At 38.2% G+C, this 17,725-nt stretch overlaps 1 pseudogene; it reads left to right on the forward strand.

Moving 5' to 3' along the window:
* Window positions 1–8,354: 8,354 nt before the first annotated feature.
* On the forward strand, window positions 8,355–13,865 carry LOC102820998 (annotated as a pseudogene).
* Window positions 13,866–17,725: the final 3,860 nt, after the last annotated feature.

Here is a 17,725-nt window from a genome sequence, read left to right on the forward strand (position 1 = left end):
TACATCACCACCATGTGCCAAGGTGTTCCTTGTTCCCTTCTCTAATGTCATAGAGGGATCATTTCTGGATAAAGAATATTGCACCAGACAACTAATACTGAATTTTTAATGACTCTGGAGCTGCTAACTAGAGACTTGATTGCATAGGGACCTAGCATGAGCTTACACTCATAGACATCTGGCAAATTGCTTCCCAAACAGCCATTGCATGGCTGGGAAACTCTCTGATGTTTGAAACTTTCTGCTAGTGAATTAAGGAGTATTTAACAGTGTGAACCAATGGGACTGTCCTCATTTTTAAGCAAAACTGTCTGTGTGGAGTTGTTTATCAGCACTCCCCACATCCACACAAGTATTTCGAAACTTCTCCAACTTTACTCACCAAATCTGATATTGAAAAGGTGTCATATACCTGCTATTTTATCATTGGAAAGAGGTTGTAACATGCACGTGCTTGTGGGAGAGGTAATATATTGATTTAAATGAATAGTGATGAGTATAAGTACTGATTTCTGAAATGAAGGAATGTCTGGGAGGGGTGGAAGGAGAGCTGCATAGAGAAGAAAGGTAGTGGGGTGAAGTGTGGAGGGGCCAGATATAGCTTAATGATATTATGGGCACTTCATTATCAGGGGACTGCAAGGCACTATAAACCACCTACCTACATTTATGCATAGTGCTACTTCAGATTTCATTCTTTACATGCAAAATTTACCCTCACACTGTTAGTCACAAGATTGGCCCTCAAATTTCTCTAGAGGTTTTAATCTGGAAGGGGTGGTATGAAAGGCGAGGAATGATCCATGAGCCTCCATTTTACCCAGCAGGCCTCATTTTTCTCTCTTTGAGAAGAGAAAAACAAGAAGACAAAAACGTGCTGCAATCCATCTCTGCATGTCTGGGGACAAGAAAATGTTTACTTTATAGTGAACACAGGATCTCTGAGCCCTTCTGAAAGGTTAATCTTGATTTTCTAACAACCCTATTGGTTCTGCTCAAGTGGTTATCGCTCCACGAGACTTCTTGACGAAGCGATTTGTTCCTCTCTAGAGAGGGTAAAAATATCAATGATACTCATATTTAAATAAATTTTATTTTTAAATTTACATCCAACAAAATTCGCTCATTTTGGTGTAAGTTGTTAGATGCCACGGAGTTGACACCATCTCATAGTGAGCTTCTGCAGAACAGATGGGAACACTGCCCTGTCCTGCGCCGTCCCCATTACCATGATGTTATCAATTGGTCCAGGATCAAGATTTTCATTTTTTTACATTCATGTGTAACCCTTACTGAGGCTGTAGTCTTCAAGTCCTCTTTGCTTTCAGTAAGCAAGATTGTGCCATCTGCATATCATAGGTTGTTCATGAGATTTCTTCCAATCTTGATACCTCATTCTTCTAGCTTCTCAAATTATTTGTTCAACATACAGATTGAATAAGTATGAAGAAAGGATACAATCCTGACACACATCTTTCCTGATTTTGTACCCCTTATTATCTTAGGAGTCCTGGTGTGGTACTGTGGGTTAATACGCCAGACTGCAAAGCTATCTGAACTGCAAGATCAGTGGTTCCAGCTCTCCAGTCATTCCTTGGAAAACTATACAGGGTCGCTATGGGTCAGAACCGACTTGACAGCACTTAACAACAACAACAACAACAACAACAACAACAACAGCATTATCTTCTTGGAGTCCTGGTGTGGTGCTGGTGTGGCATGGGACCTCAAAGTCAGTTTGAACCACAAGGTCACAGGTTCAAACCCACCACCAGCCAATCCTTGGAAACCCTATATGGAGTCACTATGGGGCAGGACCGACTCAATGACATTTAACAACAACAATTATCTTCTTGTAGTCCTAGAGTGGCTGCATCAAAAGTTTGGTTTGAATCAAAAGGTTGATGGTTCAAACTCACCAGCCACTACTAGGAAACCCTATACAGAGTCGCTATGCATCTGAACCGCCTTAACAAAAACAACAAGTTAACCTCCTGCTTTGTTAGAATGACTGCTTCTTGAACTTCGTACAAGTTTTGGATGAGAACAAGTGTTTTGAAATTACCACTATTTAAAATATTATCCATAGTATGTTAAAATCCACACAGTTGATTGCCTTTGCATAGTCAATACAATACAAATAATAACTGTCTTCCTGGTATTCTCAATATTCAGCCAAGATCCACTGGTGTCAGCAATGATACCCTTCATCCCCTGTCCTCTTCTAAATCTGACTTGCATTTCTCGTAGCTCCCTGTTGATGCATTAATACAACTGTTTTTGAATTATCTTCAACAAAATTTTGCTTGCTGTATGTACACTTGATGTACAGTTCTGTGCAGTTTGAAAATATGTACAATTGTTTTACAACTCCACAATAAAGATAAACAATAACTCCATCACCCTAAAAAGCTTTCTTATGTTGTTGATTATAGTAAAGTCTCTCCTGGCAAACACTGATGTCTGTATTCTCCATCTATATAGTTTTATCATGATACAGCATGAGCTTTTTGAATCTGGCTTCTTTAACTTAATGGTATGTTGTTGTTGTTGTTGCCAAGTGCCGTCGAGTCGGTTCCGACCCATAGCAACCCTTTATAGGGCTTCCAGGGAGCAGCTGGTGAGCTTGCACTGCCGACCTTGCAGTTCAAACGGCTTTGCAGTCTGGCGCATTAACCCACAACGCCACACATGTAATATTAATTCATGTTGTTGATTATATCAGAGATTTATTTCTTTTTTATTGCTGAGTAGTATTTTGTTGTATGCACGTATGTTTATCAATTCTCCAGTTAAGGGACATTTTGGTTGTTACCACTTTTGGTAATTAAGAATGAATCTGTTGTAAACAATCATGCCTAGGTTTTTATACAAACATATATATCTTTTTTTTTTTTCTATTGAGTAACTACTTAAGAGTGGCTAATGGGTATACGTTTAACACAATTTTCCAAAATAGCTTTTGGAAAACTATTTTTGGAAAGCTATTTCCAAAATAGCTTTTGGAAAGTTCACCAACAATGTGTATTTGAGAGTTCTAATTTGTTTGCATCAATGTCTGGATTTGGGTATCGTCAAATTTTTCTTTTTAAATTTGTTGTTGTCAGGTACTATACAGTCTATTCTGACCCATAGAGACCCCATATAGGGTTTCCAAGGAGACACTGGTGGATTTGAACCACTGATTTTTCAGTTAGCTGCCCAGTGCTTATCATTCAGAACCACATCAGGTCATAATGGCCCTGTATTGGGTTTGTGAGGCTGTAAATCTTTACCAGAGCAGAAAGCCTCCTCTTTATCTTGCTAGGCAGCTGGTGGGTTTGAACTGCCGACCTTATGGTTAGGAATTCAGTGCTTGTCCTACCATCAGGTCTCCTTTTTTTTTTTTTAAGATAGTTTAACCATTGTAAAATAGGTAGTATTATCTCATGGTAGTTTTAATTTGCATTTTTCTGATGTCTTAGAATGTTGAGTGGGCCCTTGTGTGGTTCTGTAGGATAGGCTCTGGACTAGTAAACACAAGATCTGCAGTTCAAACCCACTAGCTGCTCTTGGAAACCCTCAAGAGGGTTGGTATGGGTTGGAACCCACTCGAGCGTACACAACAAAAATAACAATGATGATGAGCACCTTTTCTTATGTGCTCAGAGTCATTCATTTCTCTGTGGTGAACTGTCAAAATATTTTGCCATTTTAAATAGTTGAGTTGCTTATTTTCTTAATGATGAATTTATGAGTTTAAAAAATATGTTCTATACAGTTTCTTTGTCAGAGATGTCTACGAATAGTGATAGTTACAGTTTTTCTTTCCAATTTGTATTTTATTGCTATTATTTTCACCTTATTGTATTGGGTTGAAATTGAAGTACAATGTTGAATATCAGTGGTTGGAGAAGATATTATTGCCTTGTTCCAGATCTTAGCTAAATTGCATTTAGTCTTTCATCATTAAGTATGATGCTGTTGTTGTTAAGTGCCGCCAAGTTGGTCCGACCCATAGCAACCCTGTATAGGGTTTCTGAGAAGTAGCTGGGGAGCTTGAACCACTGACCTTGTGGTTCAAACCAACTTTGCAGTCCAGTGCATAAACCCACAGCTCCACCCTAGAACCCCAAGTGCAGTGTAAGCTACCATTGAATTTTTATAAATGCATTCACTAAGCAAAATTCCTTCTATTCTTTGTTTGCTGAGAGTATTATATTGTGAACGGATGTTGAGTTTTGTCAAATGCTTTTTCTGTGTAATCTATTGAGATATTATAAGGAGCTCTGGAAGCGTAGTCGTTAATCTCAAGGTCAGCAGTTTGAAACTACCAGTTATTCCACAGGAAAAGAGGAGACTTTCTGCTCCCATAAAGATTTATAGCCTCAGAAACCCTATGCCGGGTCCATTATCCATCAGAACCAACTCCATGGCACACCACCACCACAACCATTGAGATAACATACTTTTTCTTGGTCTGTTAATATGGCGAATTATTTTGATTGAATTTTGAATGTTGAACCAGCATTACTAGGTGAATCTCATTTGGTTATGTCATATTATTGTTTTTATATATTGCTGTATTTGATTTGTTAATCATTTATCTAGGGTTATTGCATCATATTCATGAGAGATATCACTCTGCACTTCTCTTTTTGTTTTTGTTATCAGTGTGATATGCTATTGTTGTTAGTAAGTGCTATTGAGTCAGTTCTGACTGATAGCGACCATGTATGGTGTTTCCAAGGAGTAGTTGGTGGGCTTGAATCGCCAACCTTGCAATTAGCAGTCCAGTGCTTAACCTATATTAGCCACACTGGAATTCCTATTGACCCTGTATAGGGTTTCTTTGGTGAACTGTAATATGGAATTCGTATGACAGTTCTACTTTTTTTTTTTTTTTTTTTTTTTAAAAAGAGAGATTGTATAGAATTGGCATATTTTTTGCCTTAAATAAGATTTACCATTAAAACCCTCAAGTTTGGAGACTGTTTTAGTTAGAAGAATTTAATTTATTTAATAAATATATAACTATTCAGGCCCAACAAATTTATGGGTTTGGATTTGTACTTAATGTTCTTTATTTTCCTTTAATGCCTGAGTGGTTTGTGTTCACGAATTTTCATTCATATCTGATATTAGCAACCTGTATCGGCTTTTTTCTTTTTGTTACATGATCAGCATGGCTAGAGATTTATCAATTTTATAATCTTTTCAAAAGACTAGCTTTTGGTTTCATTGATTTTCTTTGTTGTTTTTCTGCTTTGAATTTAATTTATCTTTGTCCCTAATTATTTCATTATCTCTGCTTGCTTTGCATTTAATTTGCCTTTTTCCCCCACTAGTTTCTTGAGGTGGAAGATTAGCTAATTGATTTGTGATCTGTCTTTTCTAATACAATTATCTGATTCTATGAAATTTCTGATATGCATTTAATTAGCTGCATTTTATACATTTTAATATCTTGCATTTTAATTTTCATTCAGTCAAAAGTATTTTAAATTTTCTGATGAGCTTTCCTCTTTGATCCATGGGTTACTCTTTGATCCATATTGTCTATCAACCTCTCTGCTATTGTATATTGCCTTTCCCTTCACCTAAGTTAACATGCGTCTACCCTCTAGTGATTTGCTCCCCCTTCCACTCCTGGTACCATCAATAATTGCACCATTTTACAGTCCCTCTAGGAGTGTAGGAGGGTTCCAGTTTCTCCAGAGCCTTGTTAGCATTTATTGTTTTCTGCTTTTTTGAAGTGATGTTGGGGTAAGATAATGATCTCATTGTTGTTTTGATTTGCATTTCTCTAATGGCTAATGATCTCAAGCATTTCCTCATATGTTTCTTGGCCACTTGAATGTCTTCTTTGGTGAAATGTCTGCTCACATCCTCTGCCTAGTTTTCAATTGCATTATTTCTCTTTTTCTTAATGAGTTTTGACATTTTCTATAAATTTTATTTTCCTAACACCTTTCTGTTACTGATTTCCATTTTATTTCTATTATGGGAGAGAAAAAAGCATAGACTTTTTTTTAGAACTTATTTTATGAATTAATTTGTTCTACATTAGAAAATTATCCCTTGTGTTCTTGACATAAAATAAAACTAACAAGCTTGTCCAGTGAATGCTTTATAAATATCAGTTAAGAAAAACTGGTGGATAAGGTGGCTGAGCTTTTCTCTATTCTTGCTGGGTTTCTGCCTGCTTGTTTCATCAGTAACTTACAGAGGAGTAACATCTCCAATCATCATTCAAGATTTTTTATTTCTCCTTTTAGTCTGTCAGTCATTGTTTCATCTACTTCGAATCTCTATTGTTAGGCACGTATATACATATTTAATGTTGTGTCTTCTTGAATTGATACTTTTATAATTATGTAATACCCCTTATTTCGGGTAATTTTCTTTCCTCTGAAGTTTAGTTGATCTAGTATTAATACAGCCATTTTAGCTTTGTTTTTATCTTGTTTTCTTGATCCTTCCCCCCCCATCTTTTTATTTTTAACTTATCTGTTTCATTATATTTGAAGTGAATTCTTCTGTAGATATTCTCTAATAGTTACATTGTTGTTGTTTTTTATTATTATTCTTTCTCATAATCCCTGCTTTTAAATGTGTGTTTATACCATTTACATTTACTGTAATTATTGATACCTTTGTTGTTGTTGTTGCTGTTGTTAAGTACCATCGAGTTTGTTCGGTTCCGACCCATAGCAACCCTGAACAAGGTTTCCGTGGCTGTAAATCTTTATGGGAACAGAAAGCCTCATTTTTCTCCTGCGGAGCAGCTGGTAGTTTCAAACTGCTGACCTTGCGGTTCACAGCCCGATTCGTAACCTCTACGCTACCAGAGCTCCATGGATTATGTTATAATTTTACCATTTATTTTTTGCTTCTTTTCTATTTTTGCTTCTCCCTTTTCCATATCCTATCTTATTTGAGGTTATTAACTTTTTCCTCATTATGCTACAAATAGAGTAGGTCACAAGCAACAATTGGTACTATTTTCCCTTTGTCTTAAAATATGTCAATTTTTAAAATGTCTCCAAAAATAATTGATATCTTCAAATACAATTGTGGATTTTTAAATTTCTTTTTACACCTTTGTCAGACCCCTGCCCCCGACCCCCATGTATTTTGAAGGTCTGGTAGGTGCATATACAATTGTGAATGCAATATTTTATTTGTGAATTGATCCCTTTATTATTATATAATCTCTCCCCTTTTTTCATGGTAATTTTTATTGTTTGATTTTTTTTGTCTGATGTTAATATTGTTGTTGTTAAGTGCAGTGAGTTGATTCCAACTCATAGCGACCCAATAGATTTTCTGAGAAGTGGCTCCTAAGTTTGAATCACCGACCTTGTGGTTCAAATCAGCCTTGAGGTCGAGAGCTTATCCTACAGTGCCACACACTCAAAGTTTCTTTTGGTTAGGGCTTGCATAGCAAAATCAGTTTACATATTTGTTCTTTTAAATCTATCTGTATCAGCATATTTAAAGTGAGAATCTTGTAGAAATCATGTCATTGGTCTTTTTTTTCTTAAAATGCATTCAGGAACTCTCTGACACCAATCTTACAAATATATTGTGGACCAATAACCAATGGTATTTAAGGAAGAGGTCTAAGCTGCTCTGAAGGCATTGGCAAAACACACACACACACACACAATCTTACAAATATATTGTGGACCAATAACCAATGGTATTTAAGGAAGAGGTCTAAGCTGCTCTGAAGGCATTGGCAAAACACACACACACACACACACACACACACAAAACAGGCTGTGGGAACTGATGGACTAACAATTGAAATGTTTCAACAAATAAATGCAGCTCTGTATGCCAAGAAATTGGTAAGATGGCTACCTGGTAAAAGAGATTCATTCATTCTCAATACAGAGAAAGATGTTCTAACAGAATGTGGAAATTATCAAACAATATCATTAACATAACACACAAGTAAAATTTTCCTGAAAATAATTAAAAAATGGTTGCCATAATACAGTGGAACTACCAGAAATACAAGTTGATTTCTGTAGAGGACCTAGAATGAAGAATATCATTGTTGATATCAGATGGATCTTAACTGAAAGCAGAGAATACCAGAAATACATTCACTTGTGTTTCATTGACTAGTCAAAGTCATTTGACTTTGTGAATCATAAAATATTATGGTTAATATTGTGAAGAATGATAATTCTAGGATATTGAATTTAAGTGTGCTCATATGGAAGCTGTACACCAACTAAGAGGCAGTCAGTCATTCAAATAGGACAAGGAGATACTGTGTGATTTAAAATTCATAAAAGTGTGCCTCAGGGTTGTATACCTTCAAACTCTATGCTCAACCAATAATTAAAGAAGCCGGATTTATGAAGGAAAAAAAAGCAACAGAATTGGAGAACGGCTCATTTACAACTGGCAAAAAGTAAATGATACAACCTTGCATGCTGAAAGTGAAAAGAACTGGATGTACTTAATGATCAAGATCAAGGACTTGCATACGGATTAAACCACTACATAAAGAAAACAAAAACCCTCACAAATGGACCAATAAGTACCATGATTATGATAAATAGAGAAAATATTTAAGTTATCAAGGATTTCCTTTTACTCAGATCCATAACCAATGTCCATGGAAATAACAGCCAGTTAATCAGGTGATGTATTGCATTGGACAAGTCTGCTACAACAGAGCTTTTCAATGTGTTCAAAGGCAAAGAAGTCATTTTGAAAAGTAAGGTGAGCCTGAATCAAGTCTAGGTATTTTCAATCACCTAATTAGGAATCCTGGAGTCCTGGTGTGGCACTGTGGGATACAGCACTGGGCCAAAAGTTTGATTTGAACCACAAGGTCAATGGTTCAAGCTCACCAGACACTCCTCAGAAACCCTATATAGGGTCGCTATGGGTTGAGACTTACTCGACGGCACTTAACAACAACAGCAACATTAAGTATGTGAAAGATGAACAATGAATATGAAAGATGAAGAATTGATGCTTTTGAATGATGTTGCTGGTGATAAATAAGCATACCAAGGACTGTGAGAAGAATGATGCCGGATTCACTTCTGTGTTCATTTGTGGTTGTTGACAGGATTAAGTTCCTTGTTAGCTCTTGATGAGAGGTTACCTCAGGTGGTTCTTTCAGAGCAAACAAACAGTAAGAGCCAGCGAGAGAATACCAGCAAAATAGAAGCCTAGTCTTTTATAACCTAACCTTAGAATTGATATTCCATCACTTGTAGTATATTCTATCCATTAACAGCAAGTCCTTCAAGGTCAGAGGTTTATATATGGATGTGAGTACCAGGAAATAGGGGTCATTGAAGTCATCTAGAAGGCTGCTTATCAGACTGGGTGCTGGCTTTAAAATTATTTTTGAAGTAGTACTCTCATTTTTCATGCACTTTTCGGTTGGTATATCTCATTTCACAATAGAGATGTTAAAGGAAATCTCAGAAACAGGCAACTACAAAGACTCAAATTATCCCCATCTTGCATATACATCCTCCCTCAACCCCATTTAGTACAAATGGGGTATGATACATAAAAAAAACCAGTTGCCTTAGAATTGATTCACACTCATGATCTCATCAGTGTTAGAGTCGAATTGTGCTCCATGGGACTTTTAACGACTAACTTTTAAATGCAGATTGTTGGGTCTTTTTTCCCAGGTGCTTCTGGGTGGTGAACTCCAACCTCCAAACTTTTGGATAGCAGCCAGGAGCATTAAACATTTGTATCATCTAAAGACTCTTGTCTGACACGTACCAGACACTAAATAATCTTTGATTTTGATGAATTCACTAAATTTTAGTACATGTAGAAATAGGTAACAATTTTTATGGAACCATTCACAAAATAGAAAATAATATTTAAATGATAAGGATATAAAATATTTGACTGTGGTGAAAATTATTCACAAAAAAACAGAAGAAATATGTGCCAAATACTAAGAGATAAAAAAAGAAGAAGAAAAGGCAATACAGAAATCAAGACTAAACTTGAGGAAATCAAGACTAAACAGATAAAGATATCTGGGATGGTTAGCATAGGGATATTATTTCAAGGACATAATCTTATAGTCTGATTGCAAGTAACTTCAGAGAAGGTGAATCCCACTGTCCTTGAGTTATTAATCATGATCTAGTTTACTTATCCCTATAGGTTTAATACAGGAGCACGTTCCTGGTATAGGTATTTGTAATCCCCAGAAGTTGACGTCAAAAGGTTTGACTCCTTCATCACTGACTTAGAGAGTTCATGTGTATCCTTCTTAGGATGTGTCTTTCACTACCGTGTGGAATTCAACCTAACAATTCAAATTCACTGTAATGAAGCCATAACACCAGCAGCTCTGAGGTTGAATTTGGATGAAATGCGAGGGACAGAAAGAGACTAAGAGGAGGCCATGAGGACACTGGGGAAATGAGGGAACATATATCTGTGAAGACAACTTGATGGATGATATTTCAGAGGTCCACTTGACCTTCTAGGAACTGTTCCTGAGGAAACAAGGAGGGGATGTTGAGTACCTTCTCTGATTCAACCAAGTGGTTACAGGCATTAACTGGAACTTTCATTTGGACTCCTTGTCTTACTTGGCTACTTGGTGGCTGATAGCTCAGCTCTTTCCAGCTCAGCTCAGCTCAGCTCAGCTCTCTGACAGTTAATTGGTACAGATATTAAATTTGGCAAACATATTGTCTAAATATCTATCTTAAATTCTGAAATGGGAAATTAAAACAACTGGCCAGTTATAGTGGGTTTAAGAAAAATAATTCATTCTTCTAATTACATAGAATTCTGGTGAAGATGAGAAAGGTTACCATTAAAGTGAAATTGAAAAGGATAATGTCAATTTTTTCTGGGGGTGATAATGGTCTTTTGACCTTTAGGAGCCTTCTCTCAGTTAAAATTCCTTAGTTTTGAATGCACATTCAAAACGGGTCAGAATAGACACACTCCAAACTTCTTTTCCTTCCCTCAAAAGTCTTGTATTAAGAAACAAGATTCTGTGCAGAAAGATTAACCTTTTGATCCTTCTTGATCTCTGTTTCCATGTGTCCTAATCCCTGACTTCTTCCAAGATTCCCATGTTTGCTACTTTCCTCCAAAGTAGTATAGTCTGGTGGTGGTGGTTAGGTGCCGTGGAGTCAGTTCCCACTCATAGCGACTCTGTACAGGGTTTCTGAGGCTGTAAATCTTTATGGGAGCAGAAAGCCTCATCTTTCTCCCACAGAACAGCTGGTAGTTTTGAACTGCTGACCTTGAGGTTTGCAGCCCGATTCGTAACCACTACATATAGTCTAGCCCTTTTTATAGTTGGGCCACATTACTGGGCAGGCAAACTGCTCCCCAGATATCTATTTGTGAGACCTTTGATGTCTAATAGAATAGTGCAATCAAAGATCAGGACCTTCCCTTTGGGGGATTGCGGCACTACAGCTATGCGCTAGGCTGTTGCAGACACTGACGAGACCCACATTTCTCTCTCCCAGGAGCCCGGCGAGGAAAAGCACGACCCAGTGCCTTAGAATAGCCATTTTCAGGATCAAGATGTTGTTCAACTGGAGGATACTTGCAGCGAGCCAGCAGAAAATGTCCAATAATACATGCTGCTGTAAAAGAAGACGAAGTTTAAAAAGATTAAAGCCACATATACCTCTTAGAAGAAATTACAGTTCTCTGCCATGCGTAATAGGAAGCAATATCAAATCCCTTCATTCCATCATCAATCTCCCATAGCTAAAATCTATAATATTGGAATTATGGCTCATATCGATGCAGGCAAAACTACCACTACAGAAAGAATATTGTACTATTCTGGATACACAAGCTCACTGCTAGATGTTGATGATGGAGACACAGAAACAGATTTCATGGCTCAAGAGGGAGAAAGAGGCATTGCTATTTAATCAGCTGCTGTTACATTTGATTGGAAGGGATACCAAGTCGATCTGATTGATACACCAGGTCATGTGGAGTTCACTGTGGAGATTGAGCACTGCCTTTGGGTTTTGGATGGTGCAGTAGCTGTATTTGATGCCTCTGCTGGAGTAGAGGCCCAAACTCTCACAGTATGGAGGCAAGCTGATAAACACAATATTGCTCGAATCTGTTTTTTAAACAAGATGGACAAAACTGGAGCAAGTTTTAATTATGCAATTGAAAGCATCAGAGAGAAGTTGAAGGCAAAGCCTTTGATTTTACAGTTACCAATTGGTGAAGCCAAAACCTTCAAAGGATTGGTGGATGTAATCAGTAAAGAAAAACTACTCTGGAACCCCAATTCAAATGATGGAGAAGACTTTGAGAGAAAATCCCTCTTGGAATCGAGTGATCCTGAGTTGCTGAAGGAGACAGCTGAAGCAAGAAATGCCTTAATTGAGCAAGTTGCAGATTTGGATGATGAATTTGCTGACTTGGTTTTAGGAGAATTTAGTGAAAATTCTGATTTGATACCAGCTGAAAAGCTACAGATTGCAATGCACAGAGTCACAGTGGCTGAGACAGCAGTGCCTGTGCTTTGTGGAAGTGCCCTGAAAAACAAAGGGATCCAACCCTTACTAGATGCTGTTACTATGTACTTGCCTTCACCTGAAGAGCACAGCTATGAATTTCTGCACTGGTCTAAAGAAGACTTATGTGCACTGGCATTTAAAGTTCTTCATGACAAATAGTGAGGACCACTGGTTTTTATGCATATTTACTCAGGCACACTAAAACCACAGTTAGCCACCCATAATATTAATGGAAACTGCACAGAAAGACTAAGTCGTCTGCTTTTGCCATTTGCTGACCAACATATAGAAATTCCTTCCCTGACTGCTGGTAACATCGCTCTGACTGTTGGGTTTAAACAAACTGCGACCGGAGACACCCAGGACGCATCCAAGTCCTCCGCACTAGCTGCCTCTCGTTGGGCCGTGAGGGAAGGAGAAAAGAAGCACACAGACACGGATGGGGCAGAGAGACTGCTACTGGCGGGGATACAGATCCCAGAGCCCGTTTTCTTCTGTACCATAGAACCCCCTTCAATGGCTAAGCAGTCAGATTTGGATCATGCATTAAAGTGCCTTCAGCATGAAGATCCCAGTTTGAAAGTGAAGCTAGATCCTGACTCTGGACAAACTATTCTGTGTGGTATGGGAGAGTTGCACATTGAGATTATTCATGACTGAATCAAGAGGGAATATGGAATTGAGACGTATCTAGGGCCTCTCCAGGTGGCATATGGAGAGACCATCCTAAATGCAGTTCGTGCCACAGATACCTTAGATAGAACTTTAGGAGACAAACGACATCTTGTAATTGTAGAACTAGAAGCAAGTCCAACTGAAACGTCATCTGTTATGCCGGTTACTGAGGATGCTGAGGATGTTAGTGAAGAACTTTTCAAGGTCTCCCAAGAGGCTGTTGAAAATGGAATTCATGGTGCATGCCTCCAAGGACCGTTGCTTAGATTCCCAGTTCAAGATGTAACAATTACTTTGCATTCACTGATAGTTCATCCTGGTACCTCCACTACTATGATTTCTGCCTGTGTCTCAAGATGTGTGCAGAAGGCTCTGAAGAAAGCAGATAATCAAGTTTTGGAGCCTCTGATGCATCTCGAGGTGACAGTGACTCAAGATTACCTCAGCTCTGTCCTGGCAGATCTGGCACAAAGAAGAGGGAACATTCAGGAAATCCAGACTCGCCAGGACAACAAGGTTGTTACTGGATTTGTTCCTCTCACAGAAATGATGGGTTATTCAACTGTGCTTCGAACGCTAACCTCAGGCTCAGCTACTTTTGCCTTAGAACTATCTAATTATCAAGGCATGAATCCTCAGGATCAGAGTGCACTACTCAACCAGAGAACTGGCTTGGCCTAAGTGTTTTGGGTCCTGAAAATGAGAGGCATTCAGGAACACCTATCTACTTCGTTTTCAGTAAGAACCACTTTCACTGCTGTATTTGTTGGGTAAATGCATTCAAGTTTCAGTATAGAGAAGGAAATAAAAGATGGAACTTGAAGACTGACCGGCAGTGGAGCTGCCTTCTCTATCTTATGAGAACTATGCTTCAAATTATGAATGTATGTGAGTAAATGTTCTAATCAGTAGTAAATACAGTGCAAAGGTGTTTTTGTTTTTAACATCTCGCAAGGAAGATCCATTTTTCTTTACCTCCTGATGTAAAATAAGCTAAAGGTCCAGTCAATACAAAGATACCTTTTATTGTTAGAACAGTCAAAAGAAAAAAAAAAAAAAGATCAGGACCTTTGTCCACTGAGGTTTTAGGGACCTTTGGAATGCATGGCAACACAACAGAAACCCACAAAAAACGAAGTAGACAATATCATTTGTATTTTACCAGCTGAGTATTGTTACTATTACTATTGGTAGCATTATTGCTGTGGACTGCTATTCTTTTGTAGGCTCTTGTAGTTACAATGGAATAGAAGAGACAGTTCTTAGGAATGGAATATGTTTTTTCAAGATTAATCTAAAACAAAACTCACAGCCAGAGTGAATGCTGACTCATAGCGACCCTCTTGGACAAGTAGAGCTACCCCATAGGGTTTCCAGGAATACATATCTTTATGAAACCAGTCATATCCTTCTCCTGTGGAACAATTGGTGCATTTGAACTTCAATGTTTTGATAAATTGTCAAGAAACTTGTCCTGATGTGGCTCTGTAAGATCAGCAGTGGACTGCTAACCACTAGGTTAGTAACTAAACACACCAGTCACTCTTTGGAAACCCAATGTAGGGTTGCTATGAATCAGAACTGACTTGATGACACTTAACAGCAACAACCCCTGCCATAGGACCTTATTTGAGTGCCTTTCCAAATTAGCATATTTGAACCTTCCTGATTTTAGCTTCTGAACTCCATGGGGTTGACGGTCTAGTGATCCAGGCTCCACAATTTCTCATCAGCCGCTATTTCAGTCCACCAGCATATTGACAACTGCTACTGCCCCTTGGGCAATCTGCCTTACATTTTGTCCACATTATTTTCAGGTGGAGAATTACCCAAGATAAACTGATTTTTTTGTGTGCCCCTCAGACCCCTTGGAATCTTGATGTAGTGCTATAAGATAAGCACAGGATCGCTAACCAGAAGGTCAGTAATTCAAACCTATGAGCCACTCTTTAGAAACCCTATACAGGATCACTATGAGTCTGAACTCACTGGAAGACACTTAACAACAAAAACAACAACAGGGATAATAATGAATCCTGGTATGATGCTACATGTAGGATAAGCACTAGACTGCTAACCACCAAGTTCACTTTCTGCTCCCATAAAGATTTGCAACCTTGGAAACCCTATACAGGATTGTTATGAGTTGGAATCAACTAGATGACATTGGATTTTGTTCAGGTTTTGGTTTTAGGGCTAGTTAAATCCTACTTCCATTGCGTCAGTTCTGACTTACAGCTGCCCTATATAGGGTTTCCAAGATTGTAAATCTCTACAGGAACAGACAGCTTCATCTTTCTCCCTGGAAGCAGCTGGTGGGTTTGAACCACTGTGTGTTGCCAGGGTTCCTACTCAAGACTTCATATGACCTTTCTTACCCTTTACTCAGTCTTTGGAATCCCCTGGGTAGTGCAAATGGTTATTGAGCTTGACTAAGGAGCTCTGGTAGCATAGTGGTTACGAACCGGACTGTGAACCACAAGGTCAGCAATTCAAAACTTCCAGCGGTTCCACGGGAGAAAAATGAGGCTTTTTGCTCCCGTAAAGATTCACAGCCTCGGAAACCCTGTACAGGGTCGCTATGAGTCGGAACAAACTCCACAGCACATAACCACCACCACAAAGGAGCTGTGGTGCATAACGGATTATGATCTGGGCTGGTAACCTCAAGGTCAGTAGTTCCAACTTGCCAGCTGCTCTGAGGAAGAAAATGGGGCCTTCTGCTCTTGTAAAGATTTACCATCTCAGAAACCTTATACAGGATCCAGATGAGATGGAACTGACTCAGTGGCATACAACCAACCAACAGCCAACAGTAACAGAAAGGTTTAAAGTTCATGTTCACCCAGAGGGAATCTGCTTCCAAAAATTTAGCATTTGAAAGCTCTATGGACAGTGTAGGGGCATCCATGAGTTGAATTCAACATGAGGGCATCATGTCACTCTGGCCTGGAGTGGAGGAGTAATGGCACAACCACCCGGTAACAAGTGGCACAGTTTTGAGAAAGAGCAAGAAACTAGTCTAAAACATTCAAAGCATTGTTAGGGCAGCAACTGTAGTTGATACAGTCATTGTAGTTGGAGACAAAGGTATTGAATATACTCGGAGAAAAATGTCATAGATTTCTGAAATTAAAATTCTAAAAAGAGTCATAAGGAAAATGAGCTAAAGGTGACCCAGTGCTACAATGATAAATTAATATCACACCTGATTAGATGTTGGCTCAATGACAGAATGTTTTCTTATAGTAATGCCAAATTCAATACAGGTGTTCAGTTAAATTTGAATGTCCGATAAATGATGCATTTAAAAAATATATATAAAATATTGCATGAATGTACTTATACTGAAAAAATATATTCACTGTTTAGCTTAAATTCAAAATAAACTGGATATCATATTTGTTATTATTGTTGTTAATTCTGACAACTCCACTTGACTGAAATTGTCAAGCATTGGGAGGTGGTTGGACTAGATTTATTTAAATAATGTATTATTTTTGCTTTCACAAAACTTGCAAATATTTTTCACTGTGAGAGATTCCACAAAACAGATTTTAAAGGATTATATTAGGAAGATAAATGGTGAGCTCAATTACACATAAAATGAAGAAAGTCACCACAAATGGTGTTAGCCGTACACATGTTAGAGAAGGAAAGCATTCAATTTGAGGAGTAGCTTATCAATTCTCAAGCTTTTCTGAAGAGAACAAGAGACCCTCAAGGTAAATTGAAACACTGAAGCCAAAGTTGTAGCAAAAGAGAATGCTTTTTTAAGGCAGGAACTTTCAAAAGTTAAGGAAAACAAGCTAAACTATATTGCTTCTCACTATCAACACTTGTAGTCCTGGTTAGGCCCTGTAGGACCACAGGTTGGTTTGAATTGTAAGGTCTTTGGTTCAAAATCACCAGGCACTCCACAGGGTTGCTATGAGTCAGAACTGACTTGATGGCTCTTAACAACAACAACAACAAAACATTAATCCAAAGGAGGCCTGGTAGTGCTATTCCTTAAACATTGGGACGATAATTGCAGGGTCAACAATTCAAACCCACCAGTCACTCCAAGGGAGACAGATGAGGCTGTCTGTTACCATAGAGATTTGCAGTCTTGGAAACCCTCTATAAGGCCACTATAAATCGCCTACATTTTCTACTGGATGGAAGCAAGATGGAGGGCTAGGACACTGTTTGCTTTGCAGACTCAGGCATTCCAAATGAGGGCGTTTGTAAATCCATGCAGGAGGAAGAGGACCTGGGTAGCTCCTCTGTTAATCTTCTTTCTTCACTTCAGACTTTAGTGTTTATCTGCCTAATTCTTATTTCTCACATTATTTAACATTCAAGAAAGTATTAATTGGGATGTTATTCTTTGGTGTTTATCAGTAAAACCCACAATAATCCCGATTTTACAGTTCAAAAAACTGAACCTAAGGTTTATTTTATGCTTTAGATTGGTATATAGTGAAGCTTGAACTTGTAATTTTCCCATTATGGTATGCAATATATCAAATAAAAGCTTTAATTCAAAGGTATAAGTT

This window comes from Chrysochloris asiatica, unplaced genomic scaffold, assembly GCF_000296735.1.
Source record: "Chrysochloris asiatica unplaced genomic scaffold, ChrAsi1.0 scaffold00040, whole genome shotgun sequence".
Taxonomy (NCBI): domain Eukaryota; kingdom Metazoa; phylum Chordata; class Mammalia; order Afrosoricida; family Chrysochloridae; genus Chrysochloris; species Chrysochloris asiatica.